Raw genomic sequence first — 10,997 nt, 5'->3', positions numbered from 1 at the left:
GATCTGGAAATGCACATAAGAAGGAAGACGAAATCCTACCAGTCGGTTCCAATCAAAGGAAGTGACTAGACTACTTGGAGGGGGTACCATAAGAACGGAAGAATTAACCCCTTGAGTTACGAGAGCGGAAGGATTTTCCTCCTGACTTGATGGAACAGGAGGATTGCCCCCAAGCTCATTTGAATCTAAAGAAACAAAAAGAACTTGAGTGGTATCATATTCACTCTCTTCGAAAAAGGTATGATTTATTGAAGGTAAAATCGGGTCAATTTTTACCTCAACCTGTTGATTTGGGTCGGGTATAGACTCATAGGATTCACTTTCAGAGAGAGTGGGTTTGATCGACGATTGAGTTTGGTCAGTCAATTCATCAACTAGTGAAGGATTTAGGGAGAGTCTCCTGTAACCAGATGGAAGTCGTTGTGGTGAAGCAAGACGGTTATCCAACACTTTTTTTGCTTCATCCAGATAGGGACAAAGATGAATGGGGTGATTCCCTTCACATAACCTACAGGGAAACTTAACTTTACCCTTCTTTCCATGAACTTTACTACCACTAGTTGATGGTGTGTCACCAACATGATCTCCAGAAATTGATGACACAGGATGATGTGAACGGGAAGACCATTCTTCTAATATCTGAGGAATATCAGGACAATTTCGAAGAATATGGTCTCCCACACAAAGTTTTCATGGATATAGAACTTTGTGAGGCTTGATGGACGGTTTCTCATCTGATGTTGCATTCAAAGTAATGGTTGCTTGGTTGCCCCTCTACTAAATTTGCTTCTTCATCTTCTTCTTCCCTTTCTTCTTCTTCTTAGCCACCTGGTTACTAGTACCAACGCTTTCAGTAAGCGAAGGAAGAAACAACCGAGGAAACAACCGAGGAAGAAGGCAAAGGGTCAACTTTAGGATCAACTGGAGGTTGATTTTGTCCATTTGGAGGTCTACTTGATTGCGGAGAAGTCTCGATATTTCGAACCAAGGAGGTTGAAAAAACCATACTAGCAAGCCAATGGTAAATCCCAGAAGGGACAATGTAGCCATATAAGGAGCACCAATATTTCCGAACAGAGGAAAAGGACTAGGATTCCTATCAAAAGGAACTCCTTGATCGGTGGATTCTGGATTTGTCACTATATGTTTCAACCTAAGATCAACTAAGGAGCGAGCATGGAGGATGTTATCCACGGTCAATTAATTTTATTTTAATCAAAGTAACATAACAAAACAAAAGAGGGATAATCTAGGTAAAAGTTTTACCAAGCAACTGTGAACTACAAAATACCTCCTGGCAAACCAAGAAGTACGGCCAGGCAATCTCCCCGAATGTTGTGTTCGATGTATCACAATGTACAAGGTGGCTGACTCGGTTACCTAAGGATGGATAGCAACCTAGAGCTGTCCTCCCATATATACCCGAAAGTACATGGAGGCCCAATCCGTATAAGCGTTGTCTAATGCAAAACCGCACAGTGAGAGCATTCCCATATACTTTACGTACTGTAACACTGCCCTATATACTCGAAGGTACGTGGACGAGCTACGATATACTCACGTATGTGGAATGAGGTATCACACTCGGGATGTATTGCAAACAAGTTAGCGACAGATACTTTGATTTACGATGCTGGAACACGTCTCTAGCATAGACCTCTAAATGTTTTTCGTTAGGTGACAATGCTCCATTAGGTAAATTCAGATCAATTTTAAGTTGATCTTCTTTAGAATTTTCCTTTCAAGGTTCACCACATGGTGTATGTTTTCAGTTCCTAAAATGCAACTAATATGATAAGCATTCTTTCCATTCAATTTAACAATGAAAATCCTTAGCTAGTAGGGATAGAGCAATAAGATCTTTGACAAAGAGCAAAGAGCACATCTAATGCAATTTCCCTAGCTATTCCGTTCAAGCATTCACAAACTTATTCAATGCAACATGCATGTATTTCTTTTCGATTTCCCTTAATGTGAATGAACAAAAAGGAAAACTAATGCACAATTGATCAATAAACTCTTTTCATAAAAAGGACGATTTTGCGACATTTTCTTTTCAAGGAAAGGAAGACTTTACAACACTTTCGTTTTCAAAGAAATGAGTAATTATGACACTTTCAACGAAAATACTAATCATATGCACAAATAAATCAATAGATCTTTCATGAATGAAGACTTTACGACACTTTCTTTTGACAAAGATCAATTAACCAAAACACTAACTTTCAACTATAGATTGAAAATGACAAAGTAAATACATAAGAAAAATTTATCAATCCTAGTCTAAGTAGGGCCAGCTAAGGAGATGAAAACCTATTTTCTGAGACATGACATCCATTTACAATCAACAAATAAGCAATCAGAATAATTTTGGCAAAAAATATAATTCCAAGGGTGGGAATCTGACCCTAGGAAGATCAACGCAGGCCAAAGAGGGAGTAACTGCAATGCAGTGCACTGTCTCTAACTAGAGGGTGCATTGCAGCGCATTGTCTCTAAGGCTAGCCTGCGCTGATTCCTGTGAGGCCACTCAAGAGTCATCTAACCTCAAATTTTGACCAAAATTCAATGCAAAAGGCTGAATTACAACAAGTAAAGTATGCCAAGGTGTCTAAGGAGGTGGATTAGCTACTAGGATGGATAATCGATCCCTAGTGGAGTCGCCAATTTTTTTTGGTAAGTTTTAGTGTCCACGGATAAACGCTTAAACCTCTAGACTAGTAGCTAAGTCTAGAACAACAATGTAAAGCATTCTCTACTTTTTCTATGACCAATAGATTAAATAAGAGGTAAATAAGCCTACCTGTAGCTTTCACTTACTCCTTATCTCCCTTGACCAATTTTGTCGCTCATTTCTGTACTTAATCCACTTGAAGAGTACCTGCACACAGACATAAGACAAAAACCGATCAAAGCATATGATAATGATCTATTGATTAAACATAGCATGGAATCAAGTACATAGTACACATATGAAAGCATCAATTAATAACACAAGCATATGGAAAAATCTTTGAGAACTTTATTAGTAAAAGGAAGAGTTACAACCTAATTTGCTTGATTCAGCATCACTCCTCCAGTTCAATCCCATCCTCTCCTCATAACAAGCAAGACATTTTGACATCATTACAATAATTGAAATCAACTCAAGTCTCATACTAACAGCATCTCCCTATAATTCAATGATTTCCAACCCTTGATCACTTAGATGAGTGGTCTTTTTATAGGTGAATGAAGGAAGTTATGCCATAAATGGTGATAATGAATGCCCTCCAAAACTTAGGATTTAGTTCCATGGAGGAAGGGATAACGGAATTGATGTTCCTTAACTCCCTACCTTATCCAAATTCAAGCTCAAAGGAGTAGATAAACTTGGAAAACTTCTAGATTCATCCAATGGATAAGAATATTCCCAAACCCCAATGCAATTTCGCTCAAATTCGCCCAGCGCGGGCCAAAGAGGGCTCAAGTGCGCTGCATAGCACCCTATCAGTGTATGGACTACATTGCAGCGCGCCCTAATGAAGGCTTGCCTGCACTGATCTTCTTAGAGGCGGTTTTTGGATGATTTCATTCATGGAACTTCTTGGGAAGCTAGGCATTCTGATGGTTGAATTCTTTAGGGCATGTAACAACTGAATTAGGGTTTGATGGGCCCTAATAGTACTGATCTGTAAGTTGGGGTTGATGTGCCCAAATGGATTTGTAACAAACATCTTTTCCAAAAACAAAATCCAAAGGATATACTGTTGTGAGATATACGTACTCCTTGGTGCTTATATAATGGAATTGACCTGTCAGAGTGTTGGAGGTAGACAACCAATTTTGGAATTGGACTTCACAAGGGTTCCACCAGACTGCTAGCCCCCTAGCATTTCCTTTTGCTTTTATCACCATGGATTGACTCCATGTCCAACAGTATGATGATGTTGGAAATACTGGGGGGGGTGGGGGGATGAATCAGTGTTTCTTTTTCCGACTATTGTTTTACCAATTAAAACATGTATATTCAGAACACAAGATGAACAATAAGAATAAGTGATTCTATTAATATAAATTGTGCAATAAACTAGATACAATATATATATGGTTGCAATCAGTTTCCAAGCACCCACTTGGACTTTTTTGAGGCTCCAACCTCCAGAGCTCCAACTCTATTTCGCCAAGACACCAATCTTGGACTTAGGAGCACCAACTCCAAGGAATTCAATCCTTCCATTTCATGAGACACCAGTACCAAGGACACCTATCCTTCCTACTTCTAAGCCACCAATCCAAAGGACTCCAGTCCTTCTTACTTCTGAGGCACCAGCCCCAAGGACTCCAATCCTACTTACTTCTAAGGCACCAGCCCCAAGGACTCCTATCCTTCTTGCTTATGAGGCACCAGCCTCAAGGGTTCTGACCCAATCATGTCAAGGTTCATTTGATAGTAATGTTCTGCTCTCAAAACTCTTCTCTACTGAGTTCTGTCTAATTATAGCTTCACTGCAGTCTCCAAGCTACAGCATCAATGATGACCAGTCTTTTTATGAAGTATTCTTCCCAATTCTTCATACTGCCCACACAGAGTGTCCAGTACCCTTCATGACTTCTAATAGTGTCTTCACATAGCTTTAGTCAGTCTACTATTAGCTACACTAAGCTCTGCATAAAGAACAACTTTTTGTTCAAGCTTATGTTCTCTACTGTTTACTTCTCCCCTTTGACTATCTACTGTCCTGTTGTCCCTTCAGCCCTCTTTCTGTTCTAATATATCCTCTCGCTCCCTCTGTCTCCTCCAGCTTATTTCCACAAAAATGTTCAATAGCCTCCAACGGCCAAGCAACACATTCAAACAATTCCTTATTTTCTTATATCCGACACCCCTGGCCTTTGGCTTCCTTTCTCCATAGGCTCTTCGGCTTCCTCAATGCTCGCTTATCCTATCAGTTTCCTCCTTGGCCGTTGTCATTTCCTATGTGCTTGCTTGCTTCTTCGGCTTCCCGGCTTTCGGTGTCCTCTGTCTATCCGAGCGTTCCAATATTCACAGGACACGTTCAGGAGGAAGAGAGGTCGTATACACAAAGAATACTTATTACAAGTTAAATGTAACAACACTCCTTTTATCCATAATTATTTGACATACGCAGCGCTTTATAGTGTAACGAACATGCCACGTCCTATTGCAATCACAATCGGCTTGATTCTAGTATTCTAAGCTATCAAGAGAATTCGTTAGCGTATCTTTGTCTCCAAACCCCGTGCAAGCAATGTATACAAATACACAGGAATTACGACCAAACACAGGTAAAAAACTAAAGGGCGGACTTCAAAAAAATATTACACCCGCACCTAAAATGTATCGGATCCACTCCTCCACAGTTTTATGGCAATCAGTGCTTTAGTGTGACAAGGCTTCATAATATATGCGATATGTGACAGATGCGATGATAGATTAACTCATATTGCAATGTGCGGCGAGTCCGCGTGTATATGTATCGCAATCGAGAGTTGCCCTTGGCAGAGGTGCGATGCGACATCGCTAATCGCTATCGGCGATCGCAATGGACCGCTTGACACATTGTAACTCCGCTCCTGAAGTGCCAATGCGATATACATTGGCAATCACAAGTTGCAAGGGTTCAGGGCTTGATGTTAACGTAAACCACTAAAAGTGGTGTGATGCACTGAACCCGATACAACTCAACACTCCCGTGTATAATGTTTCAGGTCCACTTTCCACCTCCGATTGTGTATTTGCCTATGTATGTATGTTTATGTCGTCGATAGTGCAAATGCATATATATGTTTTGTGTCTGCCAATAGTGTTAAAGAATACATATATGGGTTTTTGCCCACCGATAGCGTTAAAGCATAAATATATGGGTTTTTGGCCGCCGATAGCTCCCAATAGTGTAATCCGCCTACATATACTATAGTGCATTCTTTGACATTCTTGCTCCCGTAGTGTTATTTGTGGCATATATGGCTTCTGATGACTGTTAAATGCATGCATATATATGTCTGCACTCCGATATTCTCTCCGATGGCGTATATAGCTCCATTCCTTTAACCCTGTATATATATTGCTCCATTGTTATACTCCTCTGGTAGGCTCTATTTATGCTCCTCAGGTATGGCTCTGTTAAACGCTTATATATGGCATATATATATGGCTCCTCTGTAGCTTCGATAGCTCTGTTCGCTCCTGAAACCTCTGTTTTCTTCCTCTTTGGCTCTGATAGCTCTGTTTGCTTCCTCTTTGGCTCTGATAGCTTTTTTTGCTGCCTCCCATGGCTCTGTTATTCTTTGGCATATATATATTGCATATGTATATGCTTTGTTCTGCTTGCTGTATTTGCTCCTGTAGCTCTGAGAACTTAGTTTTGGCATATATATATTACATAGATATATGGCTCCTCCTGTAGCTCCTCTTGCTCCAATGTGGCTCCTCTGGCTTGGCAGTGTCTTTCAAAGACCTCCTTGCATATATGAATGCCTCTCTTGCTCTCATATCCTGTGATATGCTTTGATCTGCCTCCTTTGATAACTCCTCTTGCTTATGGCTTGCCTATCCTAATGGCCTTGCTCCTATCTCTTCATGGATCTATTCTTCTTCCCCTTTGCACCATATCATCATCTAGTATCTAGAATATTTCCACATTGACATCAATGACAACCTAGGTCAACAATCTCCCCCTTTGTTATTGATGGCAATATTCTTCTTCTCTCCCCCTTTGACATTGATGGCAAAGGAGTGATTTGGGACTCCCTCTATCAAACTACTTCTGTTCTTCATGAATGTAAGATCTTCATGAGTCTGTGACTCCCCCTGTCATAGTTCTCTTCTTATTTTTACTCAAGATAGAAGGATTGATGCTTTATCATCAATTTGCACATTATTTCCTCTTCATGTCTCATAACTACTCTATCATGGCTTCAACAATGCTTAAATATGCTCTACTTTAATGCTCTCATTCAGATTGCAAATGGCCATACACCAAGTGTCCAAGTCCAGGCTTTTATGCTTCAATCCATATTGTTGTCTCCATAGGCAAAATTGAGAGACCTTCATAGTCCGAATCTAGAGAAAAATTCCACTGAGATTGTCTTTCTTGCCATCTTTCTTCATATCTGAGTTTCTTTGTGTCTCTGTGCTTCTCTTTAAATCACTGCCATCCAGTGTTCAACATCATTTCATTTGGGTGAAATGGTGAGAGGTTGTGCCTTACTGTTGCTATATTTTCTCAGTGAGGTTGTGCCTTTTGCCATGTTATTTCCCTACCAGATTCAGATATCTATTCTATGCCTGTCTTTTAAATCCAATTACTGATTTTCATCTTCATGCAATGCTTCAATTTTTTTATATGTTGCCAAATTCTCTTATTTCAATATTCATTTCAGATGTATCTGTTTGTTTGAAGATTGCCTCTATCAGTGTTCAGAATTTATCTGTTCTCTCATTAAATCCCTGAGTTAAGACAAAAATTTATGTGATAACAACACCATAGTTGTTTTCCCTATTTTCTCTAGCATTAGATGACTTTCTCTGTTGCTTCAAATACTACTTAGTGATCAAGTGGAAAGCATCTTTAACAACAGTCCAAAGAATGGTTACAGGATCATATTCTTCAATGAAGTACCCCTAAGAAATGATCTTTATCAAAGAATGATTGTTAATATAGTTCAGCAAGGATTTCATAAGGACCCTTCACTAATAGGTTCAACAATAATGTTCAAGAATTACAGGTTGCCCCTAACTATATTCATCATATCCTTTTGGCAGAGTCTTCTCATAGAATGCTTAGATTGTCAAAATTCAAGCCAATGACATATGTTATTGGCTGGAGAGCTCAAGGGACTTTCAGATTGTAATTCCTTCCTTCTCCATACTTGTGTAAATTTCTTCTTTTGCATGGTTCTAGCTTGTGTAAGAGCCCAAGTTAAGTTAAAATCATGTGCCATATGACCAATGTTGTGACACTTGAAGCATTCTACATTGTTCATGAATAAGAATTCATGATTTCTTCCTGCAAAATTGTTTCTTGGAGATTGTTTGGGACTATAATATCTATCTCTATGAGATTTTTGGGGACCATAACATATATCTTTATGATATGCTTTACAATCTTTTGCCATGTGACCAAAGTTTGTACAAGAATAACAATTTCCAAAAAATGAACTTTTGTACATGGGAGATGGAGGTTTCCTTGATGTACTTCTGAAGCCTTTCTGCCTTGAGATCCTTTGATGATTACCATTGCCTCTCGCCTCTTTGACATCATCTATATTTCTTCTTGGAGCTGGATTTCTTCTTGGAGCAGGATTTTTCTATTGTAGCCTTGGTTTTTCTCCTTGCCTTTGTTGGAGCTGGGAGCATCACCATTTCTTTCTGGCTTCTTCACATATCTTTTTTTTAAATCATTTTCATTCTTGTTTGAGGATTCACCTGCATATTCGAGACCTGATTTATCAGACGGACATCTGTGATAGCTGAGCATGCCATCCAAGGCTTGAGAGCTCTTCAAGATTTTGTTCATCCCTTCAACTTTTGTTCTGAGGAAGACAATCTCTTCTTCCAATCTTTCACACTCATTATTCTTCTTGGCAAGTTGTTTCTTAGTTTCTTCCTTGCTACGAGTAGCTTCATCTACTACTATTTTAAGGGAGATGATATCTGACTTCATTTTGAAGATTTCTTCATCCTTTGCTTTCAGTTGACAGATCATGGTGTTTCTTTCCTTTCCTACTTCATCAACCTGTCCTTCTATGACTTCCAATGCTTCCATGGTCTTTTCAGATCCTTGTGCTTGTTTCCTAGCTTCTTGTAGTTGAGACTTGAGAGAGGAGACCTCTACCTTGTACTGACCAATCTCTTCTTCAAGTTTGTTCAAGCTCTTGAGCATTTGTTCAAGTTGATTTGACAAGGTATCTTCTTGCTTCTTTGCTTTATTCAATTGATTTGTCATGAATATGACTTCTTCATGATGCTTTCTTTTGCTTTGATGAAATTCCTTCTTAAGCTTGGCAAGCTCTTCATCCCTTTCTTGTACTTGAGGCTTGATGAGGTCAACTTTCTTCCTTGTTTGATCTTGGTCACCATCTAGAGCTATCTTCTTAAGTTTCTCATTTTCCTTTTTCAGATTGTTAATCTCTTCCATGGCAGCCATAAGTTGAGCGAGGAGATCTTCTACAAAATATTTTTCATTCTCTTCATCTTATAGTTTTGTTTTAGCCTTGATGTCATCATTCTCATGTTCAGCTTCTATGATGGGTTTTGGATTTCCTTCTTGATTTCCATCATCTTCTTGATTGATGGTCATGGTCAATGCCCCTTTTGAGTGAAGATCATGAAGTTTGTCCCATATACCCTTTGTTGATGAACATTTTCCTAGATTGTTCTTTACAGAATCAGGTAGCCCATTCAAGATTGTGTTTACTGCTTTTGCATTGTACTCCTTGGATTCTCTATCCATCTTGCTATCATCTATCACTGATTTCCATATTTCAATGCCTTGAGTCTATAAGAAATTCCTCATTCTTGCTTCCCATATATTAAAGTTCCCATTGAGCCTTGGAGCCTCCTCAAATTGATTGTCTTCTATTTTAGTAGTAGAGGGAGACACATCCTTAGGAGGATTGGAGACTTACTTCCTTGACTTTGCCATTTGTGTTCTAAAGGTCGACCTTCAAGCTATTAAGCTTTGAATGAAGGTACCTACTCTGATACCAATTGTTGGAAATATTGAGAGGGGGGGTGAATCAATATTTCTTTTTCTGACTATTGTTTTACCAGTTAAAACATGTATATTCAAAACACAAGATGAACAACAAGAATAAGTGCTTTTATTAATATAAATTGTGAATTAAACTAGATACAATATATAGATGGTTGCAATCAGTTGCCAAGCACCAACTTGGACTTTTGTGAGGCTCCAACCTCTAGAGCTCCAACTCTATTTCGCCAAGACACCAATCTTGGACTTAGGAGCACCAACTCCCAAGGACTTCAATCCTTCCATTTCTTGAGACATCAATCCCAAGGACACCTATCCTTCCTACTTCTAAGCCACCAATCCAAAGGACTCCAATCCTTCTTACTTATGAGGCACCAACCCCAAGGACTCCAATCCTACTTACTTCTGAGGCATCAGCCCCGAGGACTCCTATCCTTCTTGCTTCTGAGGCACCAGCCTCAAGGGTTCTGACCCAATCATGTCAAGGTTCATTTGATAGTAATGTTCTGCTCTCAGAACTCTTCTCTACTAAGTTCTGTCTAATTATAGCTTCACTGCAGTCTCCAAGCTATAACATCAATGACGACCAATCTTCTTATGAAGTAGTCTTCCCAATTCTTCATACTGCCCACACAGAGTGTCCAGTACCCTTCATGACTTCTGATAGTGTCTTTACACAGCTTTAGTCAGTCTACTGTTAGTTTCACTAAGCTCTACACAAAGAACAACTTTCTATTCAAGTTTATGTTCTCTGCTGGCTACTTCTCCCCTTCGACTGTCTGTTGTCCTGTTGGCCCTTCGTCCCTCTTTCTGTTCTGTTGGATCCTCTCACTGCCTCTGTCTCCTCCATCTTATTTAGAAAAAAATGTTCAATGGCCTCCAACAGCCAAGCAACACATTCAAACAATTCTTTATTTTCTTATATCTGACACCCCTGGCCTTTAGCTTCCTTTCTCCACAGGCTCTTCGTTTCCTCAACACTTGCTTATCCTGTCAGTTTCCTCCTCGATCGCTATCATTTCCTTTGTGCTCGCTTGCTTCTTCGGCTTCTCAGCTTTCAGTTTCTCCTGTCTATCCGAGCGTTCCAATATTCACAGGACATGTTCAGGAGGAAGAGAGGCCGTATACACAGAGAATACTTATTTATATTTAGAACCTATAACAACGGTCCTTTTATCCATAATTATTTGACATACACAGGGCTTTACAGTGTAACGAACATGCCACATCCTATCGCAATCGCAATCGGCTTGATTCTAGTCTTCTGAGCTATCGGGA

This window comes from Pinus tabuliformis, chromosome X (genome assembly GCF_031772625.1).
Source record: "Pinus tabuliformis cultivar Carrire ecotype Pingquan chromosome X, CPIR1, whole genome shotgun sequence".
Classification (NCBI taxonomy): domain Eukaryota; kingdom Viridiplantae; phylum Streptophyta; class Pinopsida; order Pinales; family Pinaceae; genus Pinus; species Pinus tabuliformis.
The sequence above is the reverse complement of the archived record's forward strand: the minus strand, read 5'-3'. Positions refer to the sequence as shown.